General features: G+C 35.7%; 1 long non-coding RNA gene across 1 annotated transcript in view; it reads right to left on the reverse strand.

Moving 5' to 3' along the window:
* The window catches only part of LOC144371629 (uncharacterized), a 279,895-nt gene that overhangs the window by 253,056 nt on the left and 4,102 nt on the right, over positions 1-22,737 (reverse strand). Inside the window, exon 2 of the long non-coding RNA XR_013431582.1 lies at positions 2,066-2,135. This is a non-coding gene — a long non-coding RNA (uncharacterized LOC144371629). The remainder of the gene's footprint in view (positions 1-2,065; positions 2,136-22,737) is intronic.

The following is a 22,737-nucleotide window of genomic DNA, read 5'->3' on the forward strand; positions in this document are numbered from 1 at the left end:
AACACTTCCTCCCACTGGTTTCTGACATGGACTCTTCAGATTTTCCTCTACCTATTTAATCTCTGCTTTTGTTCACCAACACTTGTGTCTATTTTTTTTTTACTAAAATTTGTAGTAGCTGGATATGGGTTTACCTTATGAATTCTTCTGTTCTAACTCTATACACTCTCCCTGGTGAACATATCCATGGATATTATTTTACATATGAGTCCTCTCCAACCAATTTCTAAAGTTCAGACCTTTATTTCGATTTCCAAACTTGTATATTTATTTGCTTACTACACATTATCACTGACCATTATAGAGTCATCTTGAACTCAGCATATTCAAAATTGTATTCTTCCAATCTATCACCTGCCCCTATAAATAAGGATATTCCCTCTCTAGTGCCATTTGTTCAGTAAATACAACTTCTATCCTCCCAGGTGTTCAAGCTACAAATCAAATTTTTCATTGCAATTAAAATTAAGTTCAAATTTGATAAACACTATCTCAGCCAGGAGATCATGAACAACATCAACATTAATGAACCATGTGATAGTTTGTATTTATGATATGATGTGTTGAAAACAGTGTTTTACTGAGTAAAATTCATGGCATTTGCAGGTAAATGGATGGCGTTGGAGAAGCTAATGCTAAGTGAAGTTGGCCAATCCCAAAAAGCAAATGCCATATGTTTTCTCTGATATAAGGAGGCTGACTCATAGTGAGGTAGGGAGGGGGAGCATGGGAAGAATAGATGAATTCTAGATAGGGAAGAAGAGTGTGAGGGAAAGGGAGGGGACAGGGTAATCGATTAGCAAGGATGGTGGAATGTGATAGACATCATTATCCAAAGTACATGTATGAAGATACAAATTGGTGTCAACATACTTTATATACAAATAAAGATATGAAAAATTGTGCAGTGCATGTGTAATAAGAATTGTATTGCATTCCACTGTCATTTAAAAAAAATCAATTAAAAAGAGAAAAAAAGAAAATAGTGTTTTATGTCTGTGGTCTTTCTCCTCAAAACACATAACCCCTATCTACTCACAATAAAAATAATTTTAAAATTCCCAATTGAGAGCTATTTTACAAAATACTTGACCAGCACTTCCCAAAACTTTTAACATTATCAAAGCAAGTCTGGGAGAACTGTCACAGTCTAGAGGAGCCTAAAGAAACATGTCAACCAAATGATTCTTGCATCAAGACCTAGAATACTTTTCCTGGGAATTTTCATCCAGAAAATCATATTCATTTCAAGCCTAAGCTTGAATGTCACCACCTCAGGGAAGCCTCTGTTGAGTCCACAAACTCAGTTATATCCCACCATTCTTTGCTCCCATAACATCATATTTTTTTTTCAAGGAAGATTCAAAACACTTGTAACAATTTGCTCTGTGCAAGTGTCTCTCTGCTTTACTGTAAGTGTGGTTAAAATGGAGATCCTATCTTTAATAATATATATCTCTAGCATATAGAAATATGACCCACAGGCCAATTCTAGTCCACTATGTTTTTGTAAATAAAGTTTTATTAGAATATAGAGAGGTGCATTCAGTTATGTATTTTTTTCTATTAGTGATTTCACACTATAACAATAGTATCGAGCAGTTTCAACAGAGATGTATAGTCCACAAAGTCCAAAATAAGTAACATATAGTCCTCTAACGAAAACATTTGCCTGCTACTGGCCTTGGAACAGTGCCTACCATAAGGTAGGCCCTCAATAATTATCTGGCCATTAGTTAATTAGTAACATTACCACAGTGGAGAAAAGAACACACACTTTTTGTGTCTTTTGATTATTTGTAATCAATCCTGAGTTGTTTTAGGTGGAGTTAATAACTCCCTAGCTAGAGAGAGATTTCTTAAAAAGCAGCACTTTGTCTGCTTTTTTCTCTTTGGATAACTTACAGTCGTTAGTTTGAGCTCTCTATCAGAGCTACTGTCACATTGTCCTCTCCCACTCTCCTTGTCTTCAATCACACCAGCCCATTCAATAGCAGAAAGGTAATGAGTAAGATCAAACACCTTTTCTAATAACTTCTCAAGAGAAAAAACCAAGTTAACTTACTTTGTGGATGATTTCCAAGAGGGAACTGTCTGACAATCAGAGGAAATGCTGGGAACCTGGAAACACAAAACTGAAACAAACAAACAAACAAACAAAAAGATGAGACAAACTGCTTGACCCAGAAGTATCCTAGCATAGGAGAATTCAGTCAGAATTGTGATATAGAAAGTATGAGTTTAGTGTATATAAAAATTGTCTATTACCTAGAAATTTGAAGCCAAGCCAATCACTGTGTCCTGCTGGAGCTCAAACCTAGAAAGCAAGGTTTGGGGTTCTGGCAGATGTGAGGTACAGTTTGAATAGTGGATATGCTTTATTCAGAGGCAGCAATAGCCCCTAGCCAGCCCTGGCCTTCAGCTCCAGTTCCTCAATCCATTTTTATAGGCCTTTTTTGTATGCAGGCCAAACAAAGAAGGCACGTTGTGAGTAGATTACATAGGTAAGTACATGCTCACAAGCAAATGTTTATGATCACACTTCAAACTTCTCCCCATGGGCTAACAGAGCTACCCCATGAAGGTGTAGGGGCTTTATTGTCAGATCTTGTACAATCCACAGTTTTACCCCTAGTCAGACCTGTGGGAGAAGGCAAAAGAACATTCCTTTGCTTCCCAATCACAGGCTTAAGCAAAGGCTCCCTGGTTGTCACCTGAAGCCATATTGAGGGTACTGTGTGGTGCAGAAAAACATCCACAGGAGTTGGTCCTCCTCATCAGGGATGCTCATTTAGAGTTTGCACCACTGCCCACAGATGCTGTGTCTAGTACTTTAAAGAAGGAGGGTTGACTGCAGTTTTAAGTCCTTACTTAAGCAGATCATTATATCTTTATATCATTTCTGTAGCTGGTGGATGATACAGAATATGCAGCATCCATTGCATCTGCAACAGATTTTCCCAGTGCTGCAAATCCTGACCTGTAAAATGAATACCTTGAGCACACTCTATTGTGATGGGGCTGGCCATAAAGGCCATCAACACTGTCAGAGATCAAACTGCAGTATGTTGATTTTCTTGACCACTGGGCTAAGAAAACAACACTTTTGCCATATCAAGTGTTATCAAGACAAACATAGCTCCTTCTGACCTTCATAAATGGCAAATTTAGTTAACCTGTCATCATGTCAAGGGGATGCATCCATACATTTCCTGGCTATCTGTGGCCTCAAGGTGTTGAGGGTATGGATACTCCTGAACACAAACCATATACACCTGGCAGGCTTCTATCAGGCCATTCCACTTTAAAGGCATTCTTAGACTACATTTTACATAGTTTATTATCTGTAGAATGTAACCAAGCTACATACTCTAACCACTGCACCCTAGCCAAAGCAGCTGTTTCATCATTACCTAGGCTAGTTGGGGAGGGGGGGCATGGCCAGTAATCTGCCCTATATTCACCTGTTTATGATGACTTAGCTCCAGAGCTCTTGCCATGGAACTTGCCCTGATACACAGCACAGCTGTCAGTACCTATCACTATGGGGGATACTTCATTTGTTACCATCTCCCATACAGTATGTAGTTCAGCTCACTGGCTACTTTGTCCTAGAACAATATCAAACAAGATAGAGTCTGTCTTTTGCTCCACAGTCACCACCATCCACACCAGCAGTTGCCCATGGCTGGAGTCATTAGCATATCAACACTGAACAATATAGTTGCCTAACCCCCAAGGTTAGGCTTGTTTCTGATTCACCTATATAAATAATGGGCCTTAGCAGCTTCTGAATCCTTGGTCCATGCCAGCTCCTAGCACACATGGGTTCTCTCTTGGCCCCTTCCAATTCCTAATACAGTTTGGTTTTCTTGGCCCTCTGAGTGCCTCCATGGGGTTAAATATTATGCAATCTCTGAAGAAGGAGTGCTAACTTCTCGATTTTTAGGACACTACACATGATTTCATATACACATACATCTTACAAGAAGCACAACAAAGTAGCCAGAGGCTCTCCTGACCCCTGTCTAAATTGTTTTCCCAAGTCCACCAACTCTTCTTGAAAGGCAGAACATGGTGAACGTGGTTACCTGGGTTGGCCCTGATGGCTGCCCACTAGATCATCAGCTGTTATTATTTTGTTTTCTGCATTATCATTGAATGGGCTTGAAGGTGTTCATTTTCTTCCTTCTCTTCTTCCTCCACTCTGTCAACACTACAGGAAGTCCAAGGGGGTACTTTTAATATATGAAGATCCTTCTCCAGTGACCATACTCTGGCTTCCAAAGCCTCTTCCTTGTCTTGTAACTCCCTCTTTTGGCAGTCTTTCATAAAACTGCATAAATTTTGCTCTCAGAGCTGTAAGATATAGCCATCCCTGGCCCAAGTGGCCATGTGGGCCCTTCATCAGACTGCTTCTCCATCTTGTCTGCACTGCTGCTGCTACTTTCCCTTGGGTGCAGGACAGTGCCTGGGCTCCAGCGCTCATTTCACAATGGTGCCCTGCTGGGTCCATGTTAACTGGGGGGCAATCAGAAGCCTTCTCTGTTCTCACAAAGAACCCAACCATTTTATCCCAACTCTCCAGAAGAGTCCATGTTAAAAGCACTACAGCAACTGAGTGCTACGTGTCTTTTACTCCACAGTCACCACCAGCCACACCAGCCGTGGTCCATGGCTGGAGTCATTAGCATATCAACAATGAACAATATAGTTGCCTAACCCCCAAGTTTAGGCTTATTTCTGGTTCACCTATATAGATAACAGGCCTTAGCAGCTCCTGAATCCTTGGTCCATGCCAGTTCCATGATGTTTAGTGACCATAGGCCCTTCCCCATCTACTAGGATTGATGCATCTCTCACCTGCATAAGATTCTGTTGACTATGTCAGTTGTCTGGTTGGGGCTCAGATCCAGTGAGAAAGGTTGGGGGCTCTGGCAGTTTAAAGAAGATGTGAGGCCAGTTGGGATAGTAGATATGATTTATTTGGAGGAAGCAATAGCCCCTAGCCAGTCCTGGCCTTCAGCTTCAGTACCCCAAACCATAGTTACAGGTCTTTTTTTTAACATGCAGGCCAAACGGAGAATACACATTGTCATCAAGTTTTATAAGTGAGCTCATGCTCTCAGAAGCAAATGTTTATGACTTTCAGTACATATGACGAATAAGGCATTCATGACCTTGGCTACATACTAAAAACATAGCCCACCAGAAGCCTCAGTGAGGGTGCCTAACTATAGCCATCTTGGACCTGCCCAATACTTGGCCTTTCTGTACTTCAGTTTTCCCATCTGAAAAATGAAGGACAGAATTCAATTTCTGAGCCTTTCATGATAGCCATGTTGGTGTTGAAGAAATTTCCAGAAAAGCCTAATAGAAATTCAGAGTAATGGCTACATTTAACTCAGGAGACTACAACTTCCCCTGTGTAGCCCGTATATGGCTTCAATTAATAAAACTGGGAACACAAGTTAGTTGTTGCTGAACAAATGCTGTTTATTGAAAGGACAAATAATCTAAAAATAGGAGAGGAAAACTGAATCCAAAAGACTTTTAGAGGTTAGAAGGTTGGGAAAGCATAAAACTAGATGGTCTCAAAGGTCTCTTCTAGTCCTGACATTCCACATTTATGTGATCTTATCTCATCCAACATTTGAGAACTCAAACAAACCAACCTTTCAAAAGGAAGAAGAAGCTGTTGAGCAATTGGTATAGTTACAAAGAGAACAAGCCTTTAAAGTCAAAAGAAACCAGATTTCATATACTACTTGTTATTGCTTGGATCTGTGATGTACCTCCAAAGCTCCTGTGTTAAGACAGGAATGTTTCCAGGTGGAATGATTGATTGTCAGAGATACAACATAATCAGCCCATCTTAGGTTGACTGGACTGGGTGGTAACTGTAGGTAGGTGGGGCATGACTGGAGGAGATGGATCACTGGCAGCATGCATTCAATGGGCCCTTCTCCCTTTTCTCTTTCTCTGCTTCGTAGCCACCATGAATGGAACAGAATTCCTTCACCATGTCTTTCTGCCACAGTGTTCTGCCTCACCTTGGACACAGAGCAATGGACTCAGCAGAGCATGGACCTCTGGAAATGTGAGGCAAAATAAACTTTCCCACCTCTATGTTGTCCTTGTCAGGCATTTTAGTCACAGGACACAAAGCTGACTTACATACTACCTTTATCACTTATGTGTGACAGTGATGAAGTCATTTCACTTCTATGAGCCTCAATTTTCTTATTGTAAAACAGGCTTGATAATGCTTACCTCATAGTATTTATGTGAAAACTAAATGTGATAAAGTACCTGTCACATAACAAACACACAGACTCTTGAATTGTGTAAGAGTCATCTCATCTTCCAGTTTATTTACTCTTTTTGCCATAAAAACTCTCACACTGAGCCCCTCCAAACCATGCTTAGAGATCAGCAGAGTTCCTTTATAAGGATTTCCCTCTGTTACTTTTTCTACCTCTCTTTCCCTATTATCCACAATGCAATCCTTCCAGTTAGTCCATGGCAGATACAGCAGAAGGAACTTGGGGCACACTCAACAAGCCAAACATTCAGTATGATTTCTAATAGACTTTGTATTTTTATATCTCATGTTGACATTAGTAGCAGCACAGAGAGACAGAAAAGGTTACTGGTCAAAGAGTCAAGAGGCCTGGATGAATCCATTCCTATCTCTGTGAAATGGGAGGTTATGTATATGGTGGAGGTCAGTAGGCTGGCACTAAATAAAATGACCTTCAATGTTCTCCTAATGTTCCATGAGTCAAAGGACTGATGGTCCAAATTCATTAAGACTTGGAAGTTGAAACCAAATCATCCTAAAGAACCTCTGTTTCACCTCTCATTCATTCCACAGGACCCGGATCACAGGCATTCCCTCTTCAAGGGAAGAGTGTGACTTGTATGAAACACATGGAATACACAAAAAGGGTTTTCTCTGGATAATTTAGAATTAAAAGGGAGGGAAAGCATTTGAAGGGATGAATTATTTGAAATTCTAAAACAAAGTACCCAGAGAGAGAAATTCAAGCTGTTGTAACTCTTCCAGGAAAATGTACCACAAATGCAGCTGCTTGGATTTTCGTGTAAATCTGTCTGAGCCATGGGTGTTTGTTCCAACAAGGAAGGATGATGACACATTTAAAATCCATAATGATGCACTGCCATCCTCTTTGGTGCAATGTCTTGCCAAGACCAATTTTATTCCATGAGAAACTGTGTAAAGTTCAACAAGACCATATTCCATGAAGGAGTGTGTCTGAGAGTACTAATGATGGGCTTTTTCTCTAGGCATCTAATAGTTATTCGTTATAACAGATTAAATTTATTTCTCCTTGGGCTGGGGATGTGGCTCAAGTGGTAGCGCGCTCGCCTGGCATGCGTGCGGCCCGGGTTCGATCCTCAGCACCACATACCAACAAAGATGTTGTGTCCGCCGAGAACTAAAAAATAAATATTAAAAATTTCTCTCTCTCTCTCTCTCTCTCTCTCTCTCTCTCTCTCTCTCTCTCTCTCTCTCAAAAAAATTATTTCTCCTTGTTTCCACTTAACAACTCCTTTTTTCTTCTTTTTTTCATTTTTTTCTCATATTCTCATCTGCTTCTTCTTTACATATTATCTTTATCTCTCTTCTCCTCTGCTGTTTCCCTCATATTTTCCTATGCTTCTCACTTTCTAGCCTTTCCCTTTCCTCTCTCCCTTTGCCTCATCTCCCCTCTGCTCATTCTTCTCTCTTACAACATTTTATCTCCAGTTATTTTCTTCATTGTTAATTACCAATGATGCTAAAAAAAGTCTTACCTATGGTCATTTTCTTCTTTCCAAGAGAATTCCAATTCCAAACAGACATATAAAAATGGATTCTACATGGCTCAAAAATACTTACCCAAGAAACCTTCCAGTCAGTTCACTCCCACTAGTCATTTTCTTGCCTCCAGATCCTACTTCCTCCTCTCATCATTTGATATCCACTCACCACTTGGCTGCTGTTATCACCAAAACTGTGCAATTAAAAGTTAACTCTGTATTTCCTATGTACTGAAATAGTACTCAGAATCCTTCCCTAAATTATGCCATAGCAAATATCACATGATAAAAGCAGATGAAAAAAAACACATAATGTTCAAACATCAAAGCAGGAGACTGCCATGTCCATACAATTCATGTTATGTGGTTAGAAAACTAAGGCGCAGAGAGAGAAAAACAGTCAGGAGATAAATCAAGTAGGCTTTATAGTAAACTTTGGATATTTCTTTCTTTTTTACATCATCAATATCATTTTATATTTCTTTAACTTTGGATATTTCAATGGCAATTGGTAGTGTCCCTTTTTGGTCATGCTTCCCTAAATAAAGTTTTGGGTCTTATTTATTTCTATAATACAAACATGCAGTACATGGTTCTCCATAGTAAATGAGTACTGATTGACAGACTTCCATGTTAGAACAGGATCTTAGACTATATCCCTAGAAACTTCTCTTTATTTGACTGTAAAATGGTTTAATAACAGTAATTCCCTCATAAGGTTAATGTGGGGATTAAATGAGATAGCACATTAAAAGTACTCATGGTATTGCCTGGCTCCTGAAAAGTACTGTGTAATCTTTAGCGATTATTACTAAGACAAATATTCTAAGAAATTGTAGATGAACTACATTTTTTCTGAATAACTCAAGTATTATGCTGTATATGTATGTGTGTGTGTGTGTGTGTGTATATATATATATATATATATATATATATATATACATATATATATGCATAAAACCTGTCTTGATCCTAACCTTAAATAAAATAAAATTTCCCAACTCTGACACTATTGATGTTTTGGTCCATATAATTCTTTTGGGGGGGGTATGCTGCCCTATGTCTTGCAGGATATTTGGCAGCATCCCTATATTCTAACTACTAGATGTTAATAATATACTCTCCCCCCATTATGACAAAAAGTGTCTCCAGGATTGCCAAATACTCCCTGGGAGGCAAAATTATCCTCATTAAAACCACTGACTTCAAAGTATACCAACATACAGTGAAATGTGATAGCCATTTGAACTTATACAAGTCCTGGGTGAGCTTATATGTCCTATTAAGTGTCAGTTGTTTAATTTTGGGTGAGGAAGAAGGGGAAGTAAGACCAGGAAGCTTGAATCTTGAATTGAAATTGAAATTCAGATAAGTTGAGCAAAGATGGGCCTACCAGAGGACTGTGGGACAAATAATCAAAGAGACTCCTCAAATTAGACTCATTCTGAAAAAAGAAAGTAACATGTTTGAGGAGCTTGTTAAAGAGTTCTTTTGCTAAAAACTATGAATGATTAAGTTTGTAAATAGTGCTGATTAGGGGTATCTCTGACAAGGTAGCACACAGGAGGAGAAAAGACATTTTCTCCTTTTCTGACACAGGCCACCTGGTAACTTGGGTATAATGTGGGTATAATGAGGGAAGATGCAAGGCTATGCAGAACAGAGTACTGAAAAGAAAATAATGGGCATAAACATAAATGAGATATGTGAAAATTTTGGAAATTAAGAATATACCATAATGTACTAACATAAAAAAGAATAGTCTTCCAAGAAGAGGAATCTTTAGTTATGTGGGAGAAAGATCCAGAAGTATTATAGTAGTATAATACTACTATATTGGTTATGGGCCTGTAACATAAATTATTGAATCCCAAGAAACCCAAATCTATTAGACATTACTATATTAGATATTACTTAGCAAATGTTTGTTTAATATAACTATGATCAAATGACTGGGTCTCCAGGGCCTGACCTTCACGTTATATTAATGTACATACTTGAGAGTTAGGAGACCTTGCTTCTAATCCCACATTAGACCTTCTGCAAATCATTTGGCCTTGGTTGCCTAACACTTGGTAATCAGAGATTAACTTGATGATCTTCAAGTCTCCCCCCAGTTTAAATAGGATCAGTGAAACAAACAGTTGGTTATTTGAAAACATTAAAAAAGTGACAAAACTTTTGCAAAATTAATCAAAAAATGAAATAAAATTAGAGATAAAAATGAGAATATTACAAGAGATAACACTGAAATTAATATAATCATTGGGAGATATTTGAAACCCCGTGCATCTATAAATTGGAAAGTTTGAGGAGCATCAGTGTTAGTTGATTTTTTAAAAGTCTAGTAAAATTTATCAGTGAGTTACTCTGCTACTGAGTTTTTCTTTGTTGAACACTTGAAGGTTTTCTTTTTTTCCACCAAACGGCTCTTAGAATTGATAATCAAATTCAGCAAAGTATTGGAATAAAAAGTCAACATGCAAAACTTAGTAACATTTTTAGACACCAATAATGAACTCATCGAGAAAGAAATCAAGAAATCAATACCATTCACAATAGCTTCCAAAAAATAAAATTCCTAGGAATAAACAAAACCAAAGAGGTAAAAGACCTCTTCAATAAAAATTACAAGACAATGAAGGAAGAAATTGAGGAAGACACAAGACATAAAGACCTCTCTTGTTAATGGAATAGAAGAATTAATATTGTTCTGATGGCCATTAAATCCAGTATATTTTCAAATAACCAAATGTTTGTTTCATTGAATCTATTTAAACTGGGGGAAGACTTGAAGGTCATTAAAATACCAGTGACATAATTCACAAAACTACTAAAACAATCCTAAAATTCATAGGGAAGAAAAAAGACAGGGGCTGGGGTTGTGGCTCAGCAGTACAGCACTTGTCTAGCATGTGCAAGGCACTGGGTTCGATCCTCAGCACCACATAAAAAATAAATAAATAAAATAAAGGGATTTTGTCCATCTACAACTAAAAAATATTCAAAGAAAAAAAGACATAGAATGGTCAAAGTCATCCCGACCAAAAAAGAGCAATGCTGGAAACATCACAATATCTGGTATCAAAATATACTATAGAGCCACAGTCACAAAAACATCATGGTATTGACTTTGGCTTCTCTGGATCTTTATTTCTTCCATATGAATTTTAGGATTGTTTTTCTAGTTGATGATATTCAAGTCTCCCCCCAGTTTAAATAGGATCAATGAAACAAACAGTTGGTTATTTGAAAATATTAAAAAGTGAAAAAACTTTTGCAAAATTGTATGAATAGTGTCACTGGTATTGTGATGGGGATGGCATGGAATCTGCAGGTCACTATTGGTAATATGGCATTTTAACAATATTAATTCTCTCAAACTTTGAGAGCTCTTTCCATCATCTAGTGTATTCTTCAATTTCATTCCTCAGTGTTTTATATATAAAAAGCTTTTTGTGGAACTATTGTGATGATTGTGAGATTTTTATACTTGGTTCTATTTATGTTGAGCCAGTCTTGAATTTCTGGGATGAAATCAAATTGATTATGGTGTATGATCTTTTTAATGTACTATTGAATATGATTTTCAAGTATTAAGGATTTTAACAGCAACACTTATCAAGGATACTGATTTCTAATTTTCTTTCCCTTATGAAACCTGGATGAAGCCTAGGAATAAACAAAACCAAAGCGGTAAAAGACCTCTTCAATAAAAATTACAAAACAATGAAGGAAGAAATTGAGGAAGACACAAGACATAAAGACCTCTCTTGTTAATGGAATAGGAGAATTAATATTGTTTTAATGGCCATATTACCAAACGAGGCCTACAGATTCAATGCAATCCCCATTAAAATACCAGTGACATAATTCACAAAACTATTTTCGGATCAGGGTGATATTGGCTTCATAAAATGAGTTTGTAAGTGTTCCCTCCCTTTCAACATCATGGAATAGTTTAAGAAGTATTAGTATTAGTTCTTCAAAGACATGTCAAAATCAGCTGTGAACCAATTTGATCCTGGTCTTTTCTTTGTTATGAATTTTTTTATTACCGCTTCAATCACATTACTTGTAATTCTGTTTGTTTTCTAAAAAGTTCCATTTTTCTAGGCTGCATGTGTATAGAAATTTATCTATTTATTCCAAATTATTGTAATATAATTTTCAAAATAATTCCTAATAACTATGAATTTCATTTGTGTTTGTTCCTATACTCACTTCATTTCTATTAATTTGGTTCTTTGATCTCTCTCTTGTTTTTTTTAGCATGATTAAGGGTTTGTCAATCTTGTTTATTTTTTCAAAGAAACAGCTCTTCGTTCCATTGATCCTTGGTATTATTCTTTTAATTTCTATTTCATTAGTTTTATTTCTAATCTTTATTATTTATTTACTTATATTAGTTTTTGAACTTTTTATTGTTTGTCTAAGACCTTAAGCTGCATCATTATATTGTTTATTTGAGAGCTCTCTCTCTCTTTTTTAATATAGGAACTTATAAGAATTGCTTTGTGGCCTACTTAATATACGCTCAATTTTGGAGAAATTTCTAAGAGTGTCTTAAAAGAAACTATATTCGGGGCTGGGAATGTGGCTCAGGCGTTAGCGCGCTTGCCTAGCATGCGTGTAGCCCAGGTTCGATCCTCAGCACCACATACCAACAAAGATGTTGTGTCCGCCGAGAACTAAAAAATAAATACTGAAAATTCTCTCTCACTCTCTCTCTCTCTCTCTCTTTAAAAAAAAACTATATTCAGTTGTTGCTGAATAAAATATTTTATAGATATTTCTTAAGTCCAGTTGATCTATAGTAAGATATAAAATGTGTCTGTTGATTTTATTTCTGAAAGACCTGTCGGTGAGAGTTGTGTATTGAAGTCCTCTAGTATATTGAGATCAATTTGTTCCCTCATATTGAGTAATGTTTGTTTTATATAATTGTATGCACTGATAACTGCAACATAATTATTTTTTTAAACATTTATTTTTTAATTGTACTTTGACATAATATTTTTATTCCATTCATTCATTTTTATGTGGTGCTGGGGAGTAAACCCAGGGCCCTGCACATGCTAGGAGAGTGCTTTACCACTGAGCCACAACCCTAGCAGGAACATAATTATTTTTAATCTTTTAATTTTCTTGGTGTATTTCTCCCTTTGTCAATATTTAACGACCTTCTTTGTATCTTCTGCTGAATTTTGGCTTGAAGTCTGCTTTGTCTGATACAATAATGGCTATTCCTAATAATGCATTCCGTTTGAATGGAGTATCATTTTACTTCTTTTCACTTTCAGTTTATGAATTTTTTGTCTGTTAAGTGTGTTTCTTTGAGACAACATGCAGTTGTATCTTGTTATTTAATCCAATCTCCTAGTCTATATTTTTAAATTGGTGAATTGAGACCATATACATTCAGCGTTATTATGGAAAGGTATGTGACACTTTCTGTCTGTTTGTTTTATTTCTACTGCTTGAATTGTTGCTAGTTCTTATTTGCTCATTTATTTTTCTAATGTAATTTATTTTTTCCATGCTTCTTTGTTATTTTTATCCCTGTCTTCTGTTTGTAGGATTCCTTTAAGTATCTTCTGCAAAGTTGGCTTAGTGTTCATGAATTCCACTGGTTTATGCGTACCCTGGAGGCCTTTATTTCTTCTTTGATTCTGAAGGATAACATGGTTGACTATGTTAGCTATTATTTTCTTTCCTGGCTTGAAATACATCATTCCATGCCCTCTTGGCTTTTAGTTTCTTTTAGATTTCTAAGAAACCTGCTGTTGTTCTGATTTGTTTCCCTTTTTAAGTGGGTTTGTGCTTCTTTCTTTCATCTTTCAAGAATTCTTTCTTTATTATGAATTTTTGGCATTTTAATTATAATATGTTGTGGAGTGGTTCTTTTCTGTTCCTGTCTGGAGTTTAAACTGCCTCCAATACCTACATGTCCAACTCCTACACAATATTCAGGAAGTTTTCTGCTACTATTTCATTATGTAAGTTTTCTGTATCATTAGTCTGTATCTCCTTTCCTTCCTTAATATATATATATATATATATTTTTTTTTTTTTTAATTTAGTCCCTTAATGTCATAGTATATTCTGCTTATAGTTCTTATTTTTTTATTTTTATTGCTGTATGAATATTCTAATCCTACAACTTAACTTTTAACACTGGTATTCTTTATTCTGCATGGGCTAGTCTGTTGGTGAGACTCTACACTGAAGATTTTATTTGAGTATTGAACTTTTCATTCCCATTTCATTTGCTTCCTTTTCAGAATCTCTCTTTTGAAATTATCTTTTATATCTTGCATTTTTATCCCTTATTTCATTCTTTAGATCTTCTTTTAGTTCTTTTATCACTTTAACAATCAATATTTTAAACCCTTTGTCTTGCATCTCCTTCACTTTGATGTTGATGGGATCAATTCCTATAGTGTTATAAACTTTTGGAGGCATACTGTTACCTTGTTTTTTTTTTCATTTTTCCAATATTTATATGATATTTGTTCATTTGACAGAATGGATATCTCCTCCACTAATGTACAAGGGTCCTTTTGTTGAACTACTTTTTCTTTACTATGTGCTCAGGACTGGGTGTGTATCTCAGTGTCAAAACACCAACTCAAAGTGATCACAGTGTTATGATAAACCTTTAGCACTATTCTGAGTGAAGACAGTAATCACCAGAAACTTACCACTTGAGAGCAAACCACAATCAAATAAACCATAAAACCTTATCAAAAATGTTCTCCATAACTCCTGATAAATAATTGCATATTTTTAAGGAAAATTATGGTGAAGATTTATATAGTCATCCATACCCCTACTGTACTCCCAGGGATCTTCCTTTTTAAACATTTTAAAAAGAAATTTAAATGGACATATAATAATTGTGCATATTTATGGGATATAATGTTATGCTTTGATACATACATTATGCAATGATTATTTTTAAAATTTTTATGCCATTATTTTATTTATTTTTATGTGGTACTGAGAATTAATAATCTATAATAGGCTGAAAAATAAGACATTAAAGAAAGTAAAATTATTACTAATCAATATCAATCATGAAAATTAAAAGGAAACAGAAGAAGCAAAATAAAGTTGGGAAGAGAGAGACAGAAGCAGATATTGCAGGAAGAGAAAGAAAAAGAAGTGAGAATATAAAATTAGAAAGAAGAAAAAACATAGAAATACTAAACTAAGTTAACACATTAAAACATAAAAAATACACAAAATACACAAAATTGTATTGAAGTATGCAGTATCAAATAATTGGGAGAACCCGTCAAAATACCACAGAAAACAAAATCTGTGAAGTAAAAAATTTTAAAAAACTAACATTGTATGTTCTTGAATTATCCCTTGCCAAGCTATTTGAGATGGAGAGACTATTTCCTGGAATGGAAAATTAACATCAACAAAAATGATGGCTAAAGAAAGTGCCAGTGTGTATTTAATGTGTATGCTTCTTATTTACCATGAAAATAGAGCCTGAGTTCTTATCTGACTCATTTCTCATTGTCTCCAATCTTCTATATATCTAGACCAGTTTATCTTTCAAAGTTGGAAAAAGTTGTATTTGCTGAACCCAGAAAAATGAGTTTCAATGTTCTAGGAAAAAGTATGAAAATAAATAATAATAATGATTTAAAATTATAGAATTTATATAATGCTTTACTATTATAATCCCTGTTATCATAAATAATCTCAATTGATTTTTAAAATAATCATGTTTTTGGGGTCCTTTTTTGGACCCTTCTTCTGATTTATCTTTGCCTAGTTCTATTAAGGATTTGAATCTTAGGTCAGTGATCACTTTAAAAAAATCTTTCATAACTTCAGTGCCTATATCAAATCTCCCTGTGACATACTCAAGGTACATGTACCTTGCCATAATTGCAATTTTATACATAGTTATTTTATTATTATATCCCTATAATATAAGATTATTACTGAAATGAAGCTTCCCAGTCAGATATTGTATTTCTTAGACTTTCTAATATGAGGGCAGGAGGACCTTGATAGAAGATAAGTTCTAACAAATTTATTGTGAACAAAAATTGATTTGCTTCACTTTCCAACCACAGCTGTTAAAAATCAGATGCAGACCAGCATTGTCTTGCATGCTTACAGTTCCAGCTACTTGGCAGGAAGTTGCTTGAGCTCAGGAGCTCAAGGCCAATTCGGGCAATATAGGCAGACCTTGTCTCAGAAAAACAAAAACAAACCAAAAAAAAAAGAAGAAGAAGAGGAAGAAGGAGAAGGAGAAGGAGAAGAAGAAGAAGACAAACAAAAAAGATGATGTGCCTTCATTATTCTCTCTATATCTGTCTTGCTTTGGCTTAGAAGCAAAGTTCTCAAATTTTATTATATGTTTGAATCACCCAGAAATATAAAAAAAATTCTGACACCACTGCTGTTCTGCAGGCCAAAGAAATCCCTGAAAATATTCATCTAGGCCACAGTATTTTTTAACTCCTTAGGAGATTCTAATGGGTACTTAAGTTTGAGAACCACTACCTGTGGATAGCTTCTAAATCTCTGAAACACTGTGTGAAAAAATACTTTCTACTAAGCAGAAATATCTATACTGGGCTATCATGTGATCAAGAAATAAACTTGTGTTAAATCTCAGAAATATTGGAGTATACTTGTTATCCCAACTAGTTTACCTAATATAACCGCGACTACATCCCCAGCATCTACCAATGCCAAGCACATAGTAGGTGCAAAAGAACTATTTATTGAAGAAAGGTATTATGTTTCTCATCTTCTAGATGAAAGCCAAAGAGATCGAAAACTAAGTTTGTATAGCTAGATATTACCAGTCTGAATATGAGCTGAGGTCTTTTTGATTACATTTTCTTCCACTATAATATAAGGCCTCATTTTATAGTGAAAAATGTGTTTAGTTTTTAAATTCACCTGCTTAGTTCAGTTTAAACAATCCAAATTTTCGTGTTGACAACATGAAAATCATGAGCCAGTTGAGATCCCCTTCTTCTCTCCCTGAGGCCTGATCAGGTTTATGACATTGACTGACCACATCAATGTTTCAGAGATCCTTCATAGCCTGTTTGATATGTTGCTTGTTGGCCTTGAAGTCCACAAAAAAACACAGGAGTGTTGTCTTCTGCCTTCTTTATGGTCAATTCAGTGGCCAGGGAAAACATAATGACAGCACATTGATCAAGCTTTTTTCTCCTAGTAGCACTCTTCCAAGGATATTTGGGCTACTTCTAGAGACCCACCAAAAGGTGAGTGATAAATTAATCTTGCTTTTTGAGGAGTATAGGGAGTACTGATGCTTGTGAGTACTACCTTCTTGGCCTTCAAAGCCTTTCCTTTGGTTTTAGAAAGGGCGGGAACTTGCTTCTTTGTTTTTGGTACCGTCTTAGTAGAAAGGATTTATTTTTCAGATTTGGAAACCACAGGATTTCAGAAACACAGATACTCATTTTAACATCTCTTATAGTTGACAATAGTAAGACATGATGTCCTGAAGCTTCTGGTAGCAAATTCTGGGGCTATTACCATATCATTCATAGTAAATATAGGAACAGAAAGATAGAGAAGGGAGTTGGTGAAAGTTGGTGGGTGGTAATATTCCTTAACTTGTCTTGGTTTGATTAATTTAAGTATAAGCCCAATATCTCAAATCCTTGCCAATCTAAGACAATTTTGTAAGAGGACATAATATAAACAATTAGAATATAGGGTGAGGGCTAAGGCTGTGGCTCAGCTGTAGAGCGCTTGCCTAGCATGTGTGAGGCCCTGGGCTCGATCCTCAGCACCACATAAAAATAAATAAATAAAGATATTGTGTCCAACTAAAAAATAAATATTAAAAAAGAGAATATAGGTGACATGATAGAAACACCAAACCTTAGGTCTGAACTAAATCAAGATCTGAATAAATGGTCTCACTGACTAGAGTTTTACTGCATCACCCAATACTTGTCTAAGAGCTTCCTAAAGACTACCTGCTTTTCACTCCAAAGCTCAAGCATAAATAATACCTTCCTGTTAATTCTCACATCACTTCCATGCCATTCTTCCAAAATTACAAGACCCTCCATAATCTATTCCTGTTCTGTTTAGTCAAATTTTCTGTCAGTGTTCCTTTACACATCCTCTTGTCCAGACAAAACATCCTCTAAACTCTGTAATACATCAACAACATCTTCAGCAAACATATAAACCTTACTTTATCCAGATCTACTTTTCATTCTTGCTCATGTCCCACCACTCTATGAAGTCTTTTTCCACGATTCTGGTTGACTCATGTACTTTTTTCTAGTTGTTATGGTTTGTGTATTGGATTCATTTCTCTAAAATAATTTGTTAATTCCACGATTGAAATGCCCCCATAGCAATCGTTCTTCATTTCTGTAATTTTTATCATTGATTATTTCTTTATAGAAGTAGTTTACAAAGCACCCCTAAATACAAAATCCCATTTGTCAGTCACATCCATTCTCTAGGCTTGTTTTGTACTACTATAACAAAATACCACAGACTGGGTAACTTATAAGAAACAGAAATTTATTTTCTATCTGTTCTAGAGGCTAAAATGTCCAAGATTAAGGCTCCACCGTTTTGTTGTCTGGTGAAGATCTAGTCTCTTCATTCAAGGCAGCACCTTGTATGCTCCATCCTCTGGGGGAAATTAAATACTATGGCATCACGTTACATAAAGAAAATGGCAAGAAAAAACAAGGGATAGACATTTTCTTTTAAGCCCTTTTATCTGGGCACCTAATCCCATTCATGAAAGATGAGCTTTCCTTACCCAATCATCACCCAAAGGCCATAATGCCCAAAGTATTGTTTCAAAATGAATTGTGGAGGTGACAAAATATTCAACCCATAGCACCGACCTTATGAAATAAATATTGATTTTCTAAGTTATGAAATAGTTATGGAGTATCTGATACCTGCCAGGTACAATGGATGGAAATTATTTCCATTTTTTTTACAGATAAGAAAACTGAAAATATACTGTGAGGTAAATAGACATCTGTAAACTTGCACAGCTAAAAAATAATGGATCTAGAGATCCAAGTCAGGCTTATCATTCTACATCCAAGATTCTATTATATGTTGTATCTCCCGAAAAATAAGCCTTAAATACTTTTTAATTAAAATAAAAGATATTTCATTTCCATATATTTAGAAACACTTATGTGTTATTATTGAGATCATTGGCAATATGATTAACAAATATTTTTGGAAAACCAACTGTTTTCTAGATAGGAAGGGTATATACCAAAAAAAAAAAAGTAGACATACTCTACTAAGTGTCAAGTGAGTGGCAGAAGTATCGCAAGCCTTCTGAAAAATACAAGTTTTGTGAGTTAGGGTGGACCTGGAAGTTTCACAGGAAAGGTAAACTTGGTGGTAAGCCTTGGAAAACAGATAAATTTTGGTAAAAAGAGCAAGAAAAGAGAAAGAACATTTTAAAGGATGAAATAGTGTAAGCAACAGCATCTCAGAGTGTTGCAAAAGCAGGTCAGGCATCACTGGTTTGGATCAATAGTAAGATAGAAACTTTTAAGCCAAATTTGATAAGTGAAAACACAGCTGGTATTGAAGATTAAAAGAATTTGATAAAAGATAAACAAATGAGAGATGGAGGCCTTGAAATGAGGTACTGGAAATGATAGCACTTTATAAACTGTAAGTCACTATGAGTAGAAGTAATTTAAAATATAAATGTTGTTTTTGTTATTTCTATCACAGAGTAAATTATTTTACTTAATTACCACTGAGTTAATCATTGGGCTTGGTAAGCATTTCTATAAACCAATCAATGGCATAACTTTTTTCCATAAAAGCTTTGGAATATATATTTTTTTAAAAAAAAAAACTTCTTTCATTTCACATTGGTATGAGCTTCTTGGAAATTCAGAAGGACCTGCATTAGCAAGTGGGTGACTTCCTGCACTGTTAGTCCTTCACTCTTAAGGAAGTTTCTTGGAGGAAATGTGTTTAGGAAAAGTGAATATTCATTAAGCAAAAATAAATAACATTTGACAGAATGAGCCAGCAAAATTTATAATCATCTCTCATTTTGGACAGCATTTTGATCCCATTGGTAATTTACATGGACTCATTTTCTTCTCATTCTGATTCTGAGAAATGTGAAGAAGTTATATTGCAATTCATTATAGAGTCAGTCTTCAGGGCTATGGAGCCAAGGTTCAAATACCAGTTTTGCAACTTCCTTCTATTTGATTTAAAAACACCTGTCTGAGCCTCAGAGAAAAAAGGATAATCTCTACTACTTTGCAGAATTCTCATGAGAAATGAATAAAACATGCATATATGGGGTCTGGTGTGTTCCTCAAATATATGTTCCTGTTTGCTTCCTTGACATTCTAGAGCATGAATTTGAGAGTCCAAGAAGGTATTGTCTCAAGTATAGGAAAATTATCCATGCATTCAACAAAAGGGAATTGAGTTTGTTGTAAATGTCAGGCTCAGTGGAAGAAGCTACATACAGAACAACAACAACAAAAAAATCATTACAGTAGACCAAGAAACCCATATTTTCATTGACTTCCCAATTTTTTCCCTCCTACTCCTTAAAAGGAAACTGCTCTAAGGAAATGATTGGTCTACTCTTTCATACTGATGTGTCAATGAACTAAAATTCTTCATGAATGAAAACTCCCAAGGAAAAGGGGGTGGGTAGCTTAAAGATAGAGAAGTAAGTGTAGAATTCTGGGGGATATCAATAAGTTTCAGGTTCTTCTGAAATTGTACATTTTGAATGAAGGGTGGTACTCTTATATGAGAACAAAATATCAGAGCTAAAATACTTCTCAAATAATATTGCCTAGAATTCTGGTCATTTGCTTACTCTTCCTTAAAGGAAGAGAATGGAGAAGCAATGGATAATATCTCTGGAAATCTTATTCAGTAACCTCAAAGCCTATGCCTTTTATGAACCATTGTTAAGATTGATGGGGGCACAGATATGTTGGTACATGCAGAGAAATCCATCTCCAGATCACACTAGTATGGTCCTTAGGCTAAGCTAGGTGGCTGAACATTATCTTTTGTTTGAAGAAGAAAGTCATTTATTTGATTGCCTTCCCAGAAGTTCCCTTAGACTGAAACTATCCCTCACTTTCTCCAGAAATGCCCTCCCTCATGCATATGGTTACTTAGGGCAATAATTTTCTACAATACGACTTTATTTACTCCCTGTTGATAATTAGTTAACTGAAGGATGGGCATCTGACCTAACCTTGTACAATCAGAGTCTTCTCTTGGATTTTCAATCAAGATATTTCAGCTCAGCTAGACTTGAATTATAGAGATATTAGCAATGGCTATTTTCTCCCATGTGGACTCAGAATGGATAAAGAGGTCTGCAGAGAGAATAGAAGGAACACACATGCCAAGAGAAGGAGAGACAATAGAGGGAGAAAGAGTGCTGGCAGCATTCAGTACCTTGTTCTAATTGCTTCCAAGGCCCAACAGAATTCTGGTTCTATGAAACATTCCTTTAGGCTTATGTAAAAAGAGATCTGTAGGTTAAGTTATTAATTATTTTCTTTCTCTTTTTTGCTTAAGGGAACTCATTTGGCTTCTTTTACTTGCCACCAAGACTCCTAACTAATAAAACCGTATACTTACCAAAACCAAAGACAAGTGGCCTTTTTATATCTACAAAATCCTACTATTGTGCAACTATTTTCTGCTTTTATTTATATTATTATCACATACAATTTTAATATGACAACTTGTAGGCCCACATGTGGTTTACATGGTTGAAAGCTGTAGAAACTAAGGCAGACAGAAGTACAAGGACTTATTGAAGGTCAGCATCAAAGCTGGGACAAATATTGAGGTATTATGATTTGGGGTCATTCATGAACATTGTTGTTTCAGACCAAGGTGGAGTCCTTTTATTTTGAACTAGTGACTCTCATTCATAGAGATAGCAGGTTAAAATAGCAAAAAAATATTTCCTTAAACCCAACTTACTAATAGAACCCATAATCCCAAAGCTACTATCATAGCATGTGAACATAATCATTTTTAGTCCAAGGCTGTCAAGACATTCATTTCATGAAATAATTCATGTTATAAAGTAGTTGAGAACACAAATTATGGAGTGAAAAGTTGTTTGGATCTTGTCTCCATCATTTTCAAATTGCATAATATTGAGCAAGTCATTTAAACTCTGTGAACCTCAGTTTCCCCATCTATGAAATGAGAATAAAAATATCTTCCCAAAGTGGCAGCAACAGTTAGGGTTATGAGCATTCTGGGCTGTGGGCTTGAATAACAACACTATTTTGTGCCCTCCACCAACAGGGAGACTACAAAGTTTACCTTGTAGTGTTCAGGACATTACAGGACCAACCTAGAGTCTGAGAGCTTTGTAATGTTGTGAACAACCAATAAAAAAAATTAAAATTAAAAAAACAAAGAATTTGAACTTGAAAAGTTGCTGCTTGATCTCAGAATCCTGAGCAAGAAGAGATGCTACTCTGATCCCATATCCTGTCAAGAGTCCTGGGCTTTAGGCCTCTTTTGTGTGAATTGAAGTTGTCTGAAGAAGTCACATCTATATTAAAGATCTTGCAGACTGTTGACTTTGGATGACTAGATCTTTTTGATTGTAGAGAGATGAAATCTTGTAGATATAGAGGCAAAATTATCTTGGACAATCTAGGTCCCTTTAATATTTACCCACTTTCAAAATCTGTATCTGGCTTAACATCCTTTTGACTATTAGGTTACACTCTGGAATAGGTCATTAAACCTGGCAAAACTCTCTCTTCCACCAACCCTAAAACTAAGAATGCTATAATATCTAAAATATATATTAAAAGTACTTTCCCCAATCTACTGTAGCCTGCCTACTTAATGCCCTCA

This window comes from Ictidomys tridecemlineatus, chromosome X (assembly GCF_052094955.1).
Source record: "Ictidomys tridecemlineatus isolate mIctTri1 chromosome X, mIctTri1.hap1, whole genome shotgun sequence".
Classification (NCBI taxonomy): Eukaryota; Metazoa; Chordata; class Mammalia; order Rodentia; family Sciuridae; genus Ictidomys; species Ictidomys tridecemlineatus.